We start from the raw sequence: 11,622 nt of genomic DNA, 5'->3' as shown, positions 1-11,622 counted from the left end.
ACAACAACAGAATAATTAGGACCTTTCAAGCAACAGATACAATCCAGGTTGGAGGAATCATCTAAATCTGAGATGGACAAGTCCTCCACAACAACAACAGCCTGTCCCTCCTTACCAAAATGCTGCTGGTCCAAACAAGCCATATGTTCCTCCTCCAATACAGCAGCAGTCACAACAAAGACAACAAGCAACTAAGGCTCCTCCTCAACCTTTCTTAGAAGAATTAGTGAGGCAAATGACCATCCAGAATATGCAATTTCAGCAAAAGACAAGAGCCTCCATTCAGAGTTTGACAAATCAGATGGGGAAGATGGCTACTCAGATGAACCAAGCTTAGTCCCAAAATTCTGACAAATTGCCTTCACAAACTGTGCAGAATCCAAAAAATGTGAGTGACATCACCTTGAGGTTGGGCAACCAAATTCAAGTGCCTCCACCAGTAGTAGCACCTGCACCTGAACCTATCAAGCTTCATTCTACACCTGAAAAAGAGGATGAGATAGTTGCACAAAAGAGAAAGCTTCCTAACAAAAATTTTCATGCAGGTGGACCTTCTTCTGGTAATTCTGACTTACAGCAGCCCCCTATCCCTCTTCCATTCCCACCTAGAGAAATTCTAAACAAAATGATGGAAGAAGCGGAAAAGGAGATCTTGGAGACCTTCAGAAAAGTAGAGGTGAACATACCTCTGCTAGATGCCATCAAGCAAATTCCAAGATATGCCAAGTTTTTGAAGGAGTTGTGCACCCACAAAAGGAAGCTCAAAGGCAATGAAAGAATTAGCATAGGCAGAAATGTGTCAGCATTGATAGGTAAATCTGTCCCTCACATTCCTGAGAAATGTAAGGACCCAGGTACTTTCTGTATACCTTGCATTATTGGGAACAGTAAATTTGAGAATGCCATGCTAGATCTAGGAGCATCAGTTAGTGTCATGCCTCTGTCCATTTTCAATTCTTTATCTCTTGGACCTTTGCAATCTACAGATGTGGTGATTCATTTGGCAAATAGAAGTGTTGCTTCATGGTAGGAAACATCCATTTTTATCTGATCTGCATACTTGTCACTCCTTATGCATTGAATCTGAATCTGAGTTTGAATCTGATCCTGTATCTGATTTTTATGCTGAGAGTGAATTTGAATTTGAGTCTGGTTCTGATTTTCTGGATGTTGTACCTCTTGATGTTGATTTTTTAGAGCCAGAATGCACTAACCATGTTGCAGGAAGTGCATATACTTCTGACTTGCTTCATGAGGTACAGGCTGAGGAACCTTCTTCTTCTCCTACCCTGGTTCCTCCCACTGTTCAGCCACCACCCACACCAGAGTTGAAGCCCTTACCAGCAAACCTCAAATATGCTTACTCGGAGGACAAGGAAAAATTTCCAGAGATCATATCTGCCTCCCTTGCTGTCGAGCAAGAGGAGAAGTTGTTACTAGTTCTCAAGAAGCACAAGAAATCCATTGGATGGACTTTAGTAGACATTCCTGGTATTAGCCCATCTACCTGCACGCATAGGATACTTTTAGAGGATGAAGCTAAGCCAATGAGGCAGCCACAGTGGCGACTTAACCCCGTCATTCTAGATGTGGTGAAAAAAGAAGTGACCAAGCTCTTACAAGCTGGAATCATCTACCCCATTTCTGACAGCCAGTGGGTGAGTCCAGTCCATGTGGTTTCTAAGAAGATAGGCCTCACAGTGATCAAGAATGAAAAGGATGAGCTTATTCCCACAAGAGTGCAGAACAGGTGGCGAGTCTACAATGATTATAGGAGGCTAAACCAGGTAACCAGAAAAGATCATTTTCCCCTGCCATTCATTGATCAAATGCTTGAGCGCTTGGCAGGGTTTTATAGGCACTTTATCAAGGATTTTAGCAATGTGGCCCTTCCATTATCCAATCTGCTGCAAAAGGAGGTGGAGTTTGATTTTGATGACCAGTGCAAAGAGGCTTTTGATTGCCTCAAGCGTGTGGTGACTACCACCCCTATCATTCAGGCACCTGATTGGACAGCCCCATTTGAGCTAATGTGCAATGCATCCAATTACGTATTGGGGGTTGTCCTTGCTCAAAAAATTGATAAGTTGCCTCAGGTGATCTACTACGCCTCCAAAACTTTGGATGCTACTCAAGCAAATTACACTACCACAGAGAAGGAGCTATTAGCAATAGTTTTCGCTCTTGAAAAATTTCATTCATATTTGCTTGGTACTCGTGTCATTGTTTATACTGACCATGCAGCTCTGAAGTACCTATTGAAGAAGGCTGAATCAAAGCCTAGATTGATCAGTGGATGCTTTGGCTCCAAGAGTTTGATTTGGAGATCCATGATCGGAGTGGTGCACAGAACCTTACGGCTGACCATCTGAGTAGGATTTAGCGTGTGTCTAAGGACTCACCCATTTGAGATGTTTTTCCAGATGACCATTTGTACATTCTGTATAGTATTTTTGATTCCTTCCCCACTCATTGGTTTGCTAATATTGTGAATTATCTAGTTGCTTCTGTTTTTCCTCCCTTAGCATCTAAAGCTCAAAATGATAAAATTAAGAGCGATGCTAAGCAGTATATTTGAGATGACCCCTATTTATGGAAGTTATGCAGTGACCAGGTTATTAGGAGATGCATTCCAGACCATGAGATTGACTCGGTCCTACAATTCTATCATTCTTCCACACCAGGTGGTCATCTTGGCATACAGAGAACAGCGCGCAAGGTGCTTGACTGCGGTCTCTATTGGCCCACCATCTTCAAGGATGCGTGGAGAATATGTAGCACTTGTGAGCCTTGTCAGAGAGCAGGCGGCTCACCTTCATGGAGACAGCAAATGCCTCAACAACCCATGTTATTCTGTGAGGTGTTTGATGTCTGGGGTATAGATTTTATGGGGCCTTTCCCTATCTCTTTTGGTTTTGTTTATATTCTCCTTGTTGTTAATTATGTCTCAAAATGGGTGGAAGCCAAACCCACCAGAACTAACGATGCTAAGGTTGTTGTAGATTTTGTTAGATCTAATCTGTTTTGCAGGTTTGGAGTCCCTAGAGCCATCGTTAGTGATCAAGGCACCCATTTTTGTAACAGATCCATGTATGCCTTGCTAAAAAAGTATGGGGTCGTGCACAGAATTTCCACACCATACCACCCCCAAACTAATGGGCAGGCTGAGATTTCAAACAGGGAGATAAAAAGGATCTTGGAGAAGATTATGCAGCCGAACATAAAGGATTGGAGCACTAGGTTGGATGATGCTCTTTGGGCGCATAGGACTGCCTACAAAGCACCCATAGGAATGTCTCCTTATCAGGTTGTCTTTGGCATGGCATGTCATCTTCCTATAGAGATAGAGCACAAAGCCTACTGGGCTATAAAGACCTGCAACTTCTCTATTGATCAGGCCAGAGAGGAAAGGAAGTTGCAACTAAGTGAGCTAGATTAAATTGGTTTATAAGCCTATGAGAATTCCAAATTCTACAAGGAGAAGACTAAGAAGTTCCATGATAGTTTGATAGCTAAGAAGGACTTCATGGTTGGACAAAAATTTTTATTGTATAACTCTAGGCTCGGACTCGTGAGTGGTAAGTTGAGGTCAAAGTGGATTGGTCCTTTTGTGGTGACTGATGTTTTTCCTTATGGTACAGTTGAGATCAAAAGTGAATCCACAGATAAGGGCTTCAAGGTCAATGGACACCGGCTGAAACCATTCCTCACAAATCCCTCCTTAGTGGATGTAGTGGTGGAGGAGACCTCCTTACTTCACCCTACTTCTCTTCCACCATGACTTAGGAAGTTTTCTTTTTCTGTCTCCTTCTTTACTTTTATTGCACTTGTCCAAATTTATTGATTGTTCTTTATTGATTGTGCTACATTGAGGACAATGTGTTGTTTAAGTGTGGGGGGGGGGGGGGAGAAGATTGTTCTTTAATTTTGTTGGGTATGCTAGTTTAATTTTATTAGGTTTTCTAGTTTAATTTTTTTTAGGCTTTCTAGGTTTATTTTGGTTATTTTGGTTTTATGTTTTGTGTACAACATTGCATGTTTCTCTTAGAATTATAGGTTATGTACAGGTAATGGGTAATTGTTTTTGAAATAGGATTTTCTTGGCATTTTGTTAATTGAAATCCTTGTTTTTCTCTACATGTCAAGTTAGTTTTGAAAGTTCGAATTGAAAGTGATAGATTTACCCTTGGTGAGAATTTGAGCCATCATCATCTATTTTATTCTGTGTGTTTTGCCCCGTTGATTGCTTGCACAATAGCCTTGACTTTACTCTTGTTGATACTTCTTGCTTCCCATGCATGTTGGGAGATGATTTAGGCATTTTGTTCTTATAAGCCTCTAGCCAAATGAGCCTACCTTGAATTAATTCCTTTGATAGCCCCTTTGAGCCTATGTTCCCCTTTATTTGTTTTGAAGCTCATTACAAGTCTTAAGTGAAAAACCATGATCTCACCCTACCCTTAAGGAATTTTGGAGCTTTGGAATTGTTTTGGGAATAAGTGTGAAGGGGAGGTATGTTTCATTGGATGATATGTTTTTGTTGGCCATGCTTGATGTATATACATATATTGCCTAATTGTTGCTTTATTTTTAAAATGCTTTCAATTGCTACTGTTCACGTTCAAAAAAAATAAAAAAAAAATAGAAAAAAACGAGGTTGAATAAATGAGGTATTGGTTTGAAGACTTGAATTGGTTTGAGGACTTGGTTGATTTTGTTTCGGTTACTTTTTAAAGCTTAATTTGTAATTTTGGTTTTGGGGTTTACTACTTTTCTTACTTCCCACTTATTCCCCAATGCTCCTCTATTCCTTTGGGTTTTAGCAACCATCCCATACTTTCATCTATCTTGTCCTTGGCCCCATTACAACCTTAAAAGACCTTTTGATCCTCATGTGCATGTGCTCGTGATGTGGTTGTCAATTTTAGAGTCTTGTCAAGTCTATGTGGTGTTTGTTTTCATGGGTGCTTTGAGAGTAAATAGTAGCCTAGACACTTGAGAGATAGAGTGCATATCTTGTGAGGCTTTATCACTTTTCATTCTTGAGCTGATTTACTATCTTACTATGTTTGAGATGCTTGGATGATTTTCATGACGGCCTTCACTCTTTAACTCTTTACGTGTTGCATGTTACCTATTCTTTTCATTCCTTGAGATTCATTGAGAAATATGTAATTCTTGTTGTGTCTGTTTGTTTCTCTTTAATGTCTCTGGATTTGTCCCTTGAGATTCATTGAGAAATATGTTACCCTTTTTGTCACCATTTTTTTTTATTTTGCACAGGAGTGCAAAAGGCTAAGTGTGAGGGGATTTGATGTGTCATCATTTTCTCCTATTTCTTAACCCTTTTTGTCACCATTTTAATTACTAATTAGCCTTAATTGTCAAATTAATTATGCAGTTTTATCATTTGGGCCTACTGGATTAATTTTGTGTTTTTAATTTAATTTTAGGAGAATTATAAGTAATTGGGCTTGGACTTAAAGAGAGCAGACAATTTTATTCTACCAAATCTTATCTTATCTAGATTTTATCTCATCTAGATATTATTTCATCTAGATCTTATCTTATCTTATCTTATCTAGATTTTATTTCATCTAGATATTATTTCATCTTGATTTTATCTTATCTTATCTAGATTTTATTTTATTTATGGGCTTGGACTTAAAACAGATTTGTAAGCTTTGGGGCTTAAAACTATATAACAACACCAAGGTTCTAGTTTTAGGCTCCCTCTCTCTCTCCCTCTCTCTTTTTTGTTTTAGGGACAAAGAAAAATTTTAGGTTTTGCAATTCCAGTTTTTACTATTCACGTAGCAATAAAATTTCGTTTTCTGCTTCAATCTACAATTTCGTTTCTACTGATTAATGGAAGGCTAAGTCTGCAGTGTTGTTTTCTCTTGAGGATCAAGCACAACTCTCTTTGAGGTTTCATTATTACAATTGAATTCTATTCAGTTTTTCCTCTTCACCAATTACTCTATATTTGTTGCTATTAATCCATGCATGCTTAGTGCTTGATTAATTGTCTCTGCGCTTAATTTACGTTCATGCTTAATGATAAGTTTGTTCATGATTAATTGGTGTATGTATTGCTTAATTACATAATGAATGCCTTATGTTAAATTTCGCTTAGTAATTTAATTTAGAGTTTGATTAATTTGTTGAACTGATTAAGGATAAATTCTCGTAACCTAGGATAAGAGACTTACTTGTGAATCAAGGGGAAACAACGTGTTTTAATTCTGATATTTTCTAATTCAAATTTACTTCCTGTTTACTTTACAAAAAACAAACAACCCCCCCCCCCAATTCGTTATTGTTTTATTACTATCTGTTATGAACGTTTGGTTGATCATTGCTCGTTGGGAGAGGACCTAGGATCACTTCCTAGATACTGCATTTTTAATGTTTATTTGATTCGAGTACGGCCTCGATCAGTTTTATTTTCCCTTTTTTACGTTTTTATGTCTTTTTATGCCTTTTGTATTTTTTTATCTTTTTGTGGTCGACAAGGGTGTTTCCCTCGCTCCTACGTATCCTCAATTGCGATGAGGAAATCAGACCTACGTAGTTCTTTTAAAACTAAACGTTGGTTAAGTTGTTTTGATCTTTTTCCGCAAGATCGATTTTAACCGAACAAAAGTCGTTCAAGGCGTTGGACCATTAAATGATCTTTTGATTTTTGGAAAGGAGAGAAACGTTAAGGCGTTGGACCATTAACGATCTCTTGGTTTTGGAAGGAGAGAAACGTTAAGGCATTGGACCATTAACGATCTCTTGGTTTTTGAAAGGAGAGAAACGTTAAGGCGTTGGACCATTAACAATCTCTTGGGGTGGTCAACAAAAACGGGGCTTTTGCTCATACGTATCCTCAATTGCGATGAGGAAATCAGACCTACGTAGTTCTTTCAAAAGCGGTAAAGTTATGGGTTGATTTTATGCTTTTGAACGGTCCATATTAACTGATAAAAGCAAAGAGGATCGCTTAAGGCGTTGGACCTTAAAATAGGTTTTAGTGATTTTTACGGACAAAGCTTGATTTGTGAGTTGATTTTAGCCTTAGTTTCACTTTGGTTATTAGTCAATTCATTCAAGGAAACTTCCAAAGAAAAAACATCCGGTTGATTTTTTTGATTCTTTTATTCAAAGATATTTTGATTATTTTATTATTATTTTGCTTTTTATGGTTTAACTGAGGTTACAGTGTGAACGATCAAATAGATTTTGTTTTAACAGTGATTAAACAAGATTAAAACGCAAATGATCGGTTGAAATTCATTTTATCATTTATTAGGTAAGAAAATGGCTTAAATAAACGGTTAAAGCATGTTAAAAGGGGGTACGGAAAACAAACGAAATGAAAATAAAAGTACGCAAAACAAGTAGGGACCACTAAGGGTGCATAGAATGAATTGAAAGATTCGATTTCGAAAACTTACCGGTTGAAGACCGAAGAACAAACGAAGAACGATGAAGAACAGTGAAGAATCTCCACGAAATCGCTTATGGAAACGTCTCATAAGCATTAAGAAAGCGCCTTAGCTTGAATTTTTTTCACGAAAACAATTTTTCTCACTAATTTCGAGAGAATCCTCAAATACCAGAAGGGCTGAACAATTGGCTCTACCTTCTTTCCCTTATTTTTAGGAGAAAAAAGGGAGGTGGTTGCCGCCCAGCTCGCCCAGGCAATCAGGGTTGCTTCCACCAGAAGGCACCTCCTTCTTTAGGAACCCTCAGGAAGGCCAAAGTGGGCCTGGTTGCTATTTGCACCCCATTTTCACTAAATACACCCCCTTTGTGTTTTTTTGTTGATTCCTTTCCGAAACGTTACAGAACTTTATGGATTTCGTAACGACACCTATTTTCTTTCTGGAATGTTGCGAAACTTTACGAATTACGCAATGTCGCAACATGCCCTTTTCCGGGCGTGCGAGGCGAGGCTCACGGGTGCGCTTTCCAAAGGAGGAAAGATGTGCGAAGTCGCCACCAACGTTTATTTGTGGGAAACGTCGGAAAAACCGAAGGAAACCGGTCAAAACGAAAATTCTAAGTTCGGGAGTTGTATTTACGTTTGAGGAAGGTATTAGCACCTCTCACGTTTGTCTCAAAGGACAACAGCCTATTTTTTAGAATTGTGAAATTGTGTTATCTTACCTTTTATTTCTTTTTTATTTTTTTGAGGTTGAAAAAAATGGGGCTTTTGCTCCTCCATATCCTCCATCGAAGAGGAAATCAGACCTACGTAGTTCTTTCTTAAGAGTGAATCAAGCGATTCTTTTTACTTGAAAGGTGATCATTTTAAGGCGTTCGACCTTAAAAATGATCCATTTACTTGGTAAGAAAAACTGAGATAATAAACTTTCAAATCCTTTTTTAGTGATTTTTTTGTGGACGAGCTTGACTAGGCAGGTTGATTTTAGCCTTAGTTTCACTTTAGTTATTAGTCAATTCAATTAAGAATGAGAAATCCCAAAGAGAAAACGTCCGATTGATTTTTCGCTTCATTTTACTAAAAGGGTATTTTTTATTATTATATTATTATTTTACCTCTTTTTTTATTTCCAACGTGGTTACGGCACGAACGAACGGTCGGAATTCATTTTAACAGAAATTAACGGATATTACAAATCAAATGATCGGTGGAAATTTATTTTATTTTTTTGATTAGGCGAGAAATGACTTAAATAAATGACTGAAGCACGTCAAAAAGGGGTACGGAAAGTATATGACAACGAGAATAAAAGTTCATGAAACAAATGGGGACCACCACGGGTACATAGAATGAATTGAAAAGCTCGGTTTGGGGTACTTACCAGTTGAAGACCGAAGAAAACGAAGAACGAACGTTGAATGTCGAAGAACGGATGAAAATCTTCGCGTAATTACCCACGGAAACGTTACGGAAGCGCCTCGGCTTGGATTTTCTTCACGGAAACAATTTTCCTCAGCAAATTTAAGAGAATACGGAGTGCCAAGAAGGCTGAACCCTTTCCTCTTCACTCCTCCCCCTATTTATAGCAAAATAGGGGAGGAGCTTGCCACCCAGCTCGCCCAGGCGAGCAAGGTTGCTTCCTCCAGAAGCAACCGCCTTCTGGAGGAAGAATCTGGAAGGCCCATGTGGGCCTGATTGCTATTTGTACCCCCTTTTTACTAAATGCACCCCCTTTTACCTTTTTTGGTGATTCTTTTTCCGTAACGTTACGAAACTTTACGAATTTCGTAACGATACTTATTTTCTTTCTGTAAGGTTACGAATCCTTACGGATCATGTATTTACCCTGTTTAGCTTTCGAAGAAGTTACGGAAACTCACGGATTGCGTAACGATACTTCCTTTTGATTTTCGGAGCGTCTCGAGACTTCGCATATTGTGCAACAAAGGGTGCCAAGTATCTCGAAGCGGCCAATCAAAGGTTGCATGTCATCAAGTAATAATCCCCGGACGAAATTAGGGTATGACAGTTGCCCCTCTTTACTTACCTTTTATCGGAGATAAGAAGAAAGCAAAGATAAGACACTGATTTTGTCCGTCTTCGCCCTTTCCGCAATTAGTCCATGACGACCTCCATCTCTTCTTCTTCTTTCTCTGCACAACACAAAACAAACACAAACTACAACAAACACCGATAACATAATATTCATATATGCACATGTTTGGTGAAGGAACCGATCCGGAAAACAACAAAGACCACATTTCCCAGTCAAGAGGGTCCGCACTTGATGGTGAAGAACACATTGGAGAATGGAGGATTGCACTAGGCAATCACTACGCATGGCGCCAAACTCGTTGGTGGAGGATGCATGAACGACCATAAATTCATGGGGCTCCGAATAAAAGGTGAGAATGGAGAATTGCAATAGGCAATCACTATGCATGGCTCCAAACTCGTTGGTGGAGGAATCAATCGGGAAAATAACAAAGACCACATTTCCCAGTCAAGAGGGTCCGCACTTGACGGTGAAGAACACATTGGAGAATGGAGGGTTGCACTAGGCAATCACTACGCATGGCTCCAAACTCGTTGGTGGAGGATGCATGAACGACAAATCAATTCATGGGGCTCCGAATAAAAGGTGAGAATGGAGAATTGCACTAGGCAATCACTACACATGGCTCCAAACACGTGGGTGGAGGAATCAATTGGGAAAATAACAAAGACCACATTTCCCAGTCAAGAGGGTCCGCACTTGACGGTGAAGAACACATTGGAGAATGGAGGGTTGCTCTAGGCAATCACTATGCATGGCTCCAAACTCGTTGGTGGAGGATGCATGAACGACAAATCAATTCATGGGGCTCCGAATAAAAGGTGAGAATGGAGAATTGCACTAGGCAATCACGACGCATGGCTCCAAACTCGTTGGTGGAGGAATCAATCGGGAAAATAACAAAGACCACATTTCCCAGTCAAGAGGGTCCGCACTTGACGGTGAAGAACACATTGGAGAATGGAGGATTGCACTAGGCAATCACTACGCATGGCTCCAAACTCGTTGGTGGAGGATGCATGAACGACAAATCAATTCATGGGGCTCCGAATAAAAGGTGAGAATGGAGAATTGCACTAGGCAATCACTACGCATGGCTCCAAACTCGTGGGTGGAGGATGCATGAACGACAATCAATTCATGGGGCTCCGAAGAAAAGTAGTTGGCAGGACCGAATGGTCCACCGGGTTTTTTCCACCTAAAAAGGAAAACATGCTTTTTGCAAAGAAAAATAAATCATTCGCGAGAGCACCATATCTTGGAGAAACAATATACTTATGCCAAGGGTAATCTTCCTCGTACCCGAAAACGAAGGGCAGGATGTCAACATTCAACTTTTAAATGAACATTCAGGGGAAACATCGGGTTAAGCTGGAACTGGGAATAAATCACTCATAGTGTATAAAAAACTCACACAGGCAAGTATTTTACCCTAATCCCAAACCATAACTGCACCATGACTTTATTTTGCACACGATTTCCTATCGAATCAAAGATCACACGTACGATCACGGATCAATAGGATTTTCTCGAGGGTAGTGTTTTTTGGGGAGGAAGCCAAGTGTTCCGGCCTTTTTCTCTTTGTTTATGTGGGGCGGGATATCGCCAATCGAGAATGACCTTGAATGGCCATTCGAAAGGAAGAACCTCCAAAAAATGGGTTTTCCTTTGCCGATAGTCACCTACCTTGCCGAAAATTTATCTGGTCTGAAGATTTTCTGTTCTCTTTCTTTCATTGATTGAGAATTACTCTGTTTTCCTCCTATTTTCCATTTTTACTTCCTTTCGATCTTCGATCGGGAATCCTTCTTTTTCTTTCTTTTTTATTGTTCTTTTCTTTGTTTTCATCTTTTCCTTTTTCTTTCTTTTCACTTCTCCTTTTCCATTCCTTTCTTTTGGAAATTGGGTTTTAGCATTCTATTCGCTCTCCCTTGAGGAGATTTTGTTGTCCTTTGCTTCGGGGGAGAGGATGAGGATTCTTTTGATAGGCCAAGGTCCAAAATAGTCTGAGGTTATGTCTCAAAGGGGGCTTTTATCGTGGGAGCCCTGATCTTGATATCTGGGGCAAAACAAATTTGGGTGTCAAGGTGTCGGTCTCGGGCCGAACTTCCATATTATTCCACAAGGCACG

The sequence above is a fragment of the Glycine soja genome, chromosome 20, assembly GCF_004193775.1.
Source record: "Glycine soja cultivar W05 chromosome 20, ASM419377v2, whole genome shotgun sequence".
Lineage (NCBI taxonomy): Eukaryota > Viridiplantae > Streptophyta > Magnoliopsida > Fabales > Fabaceae > Glycine > Glycine soja.
This window is presented reverse-complemented; position numbering follows the sequence as displayed.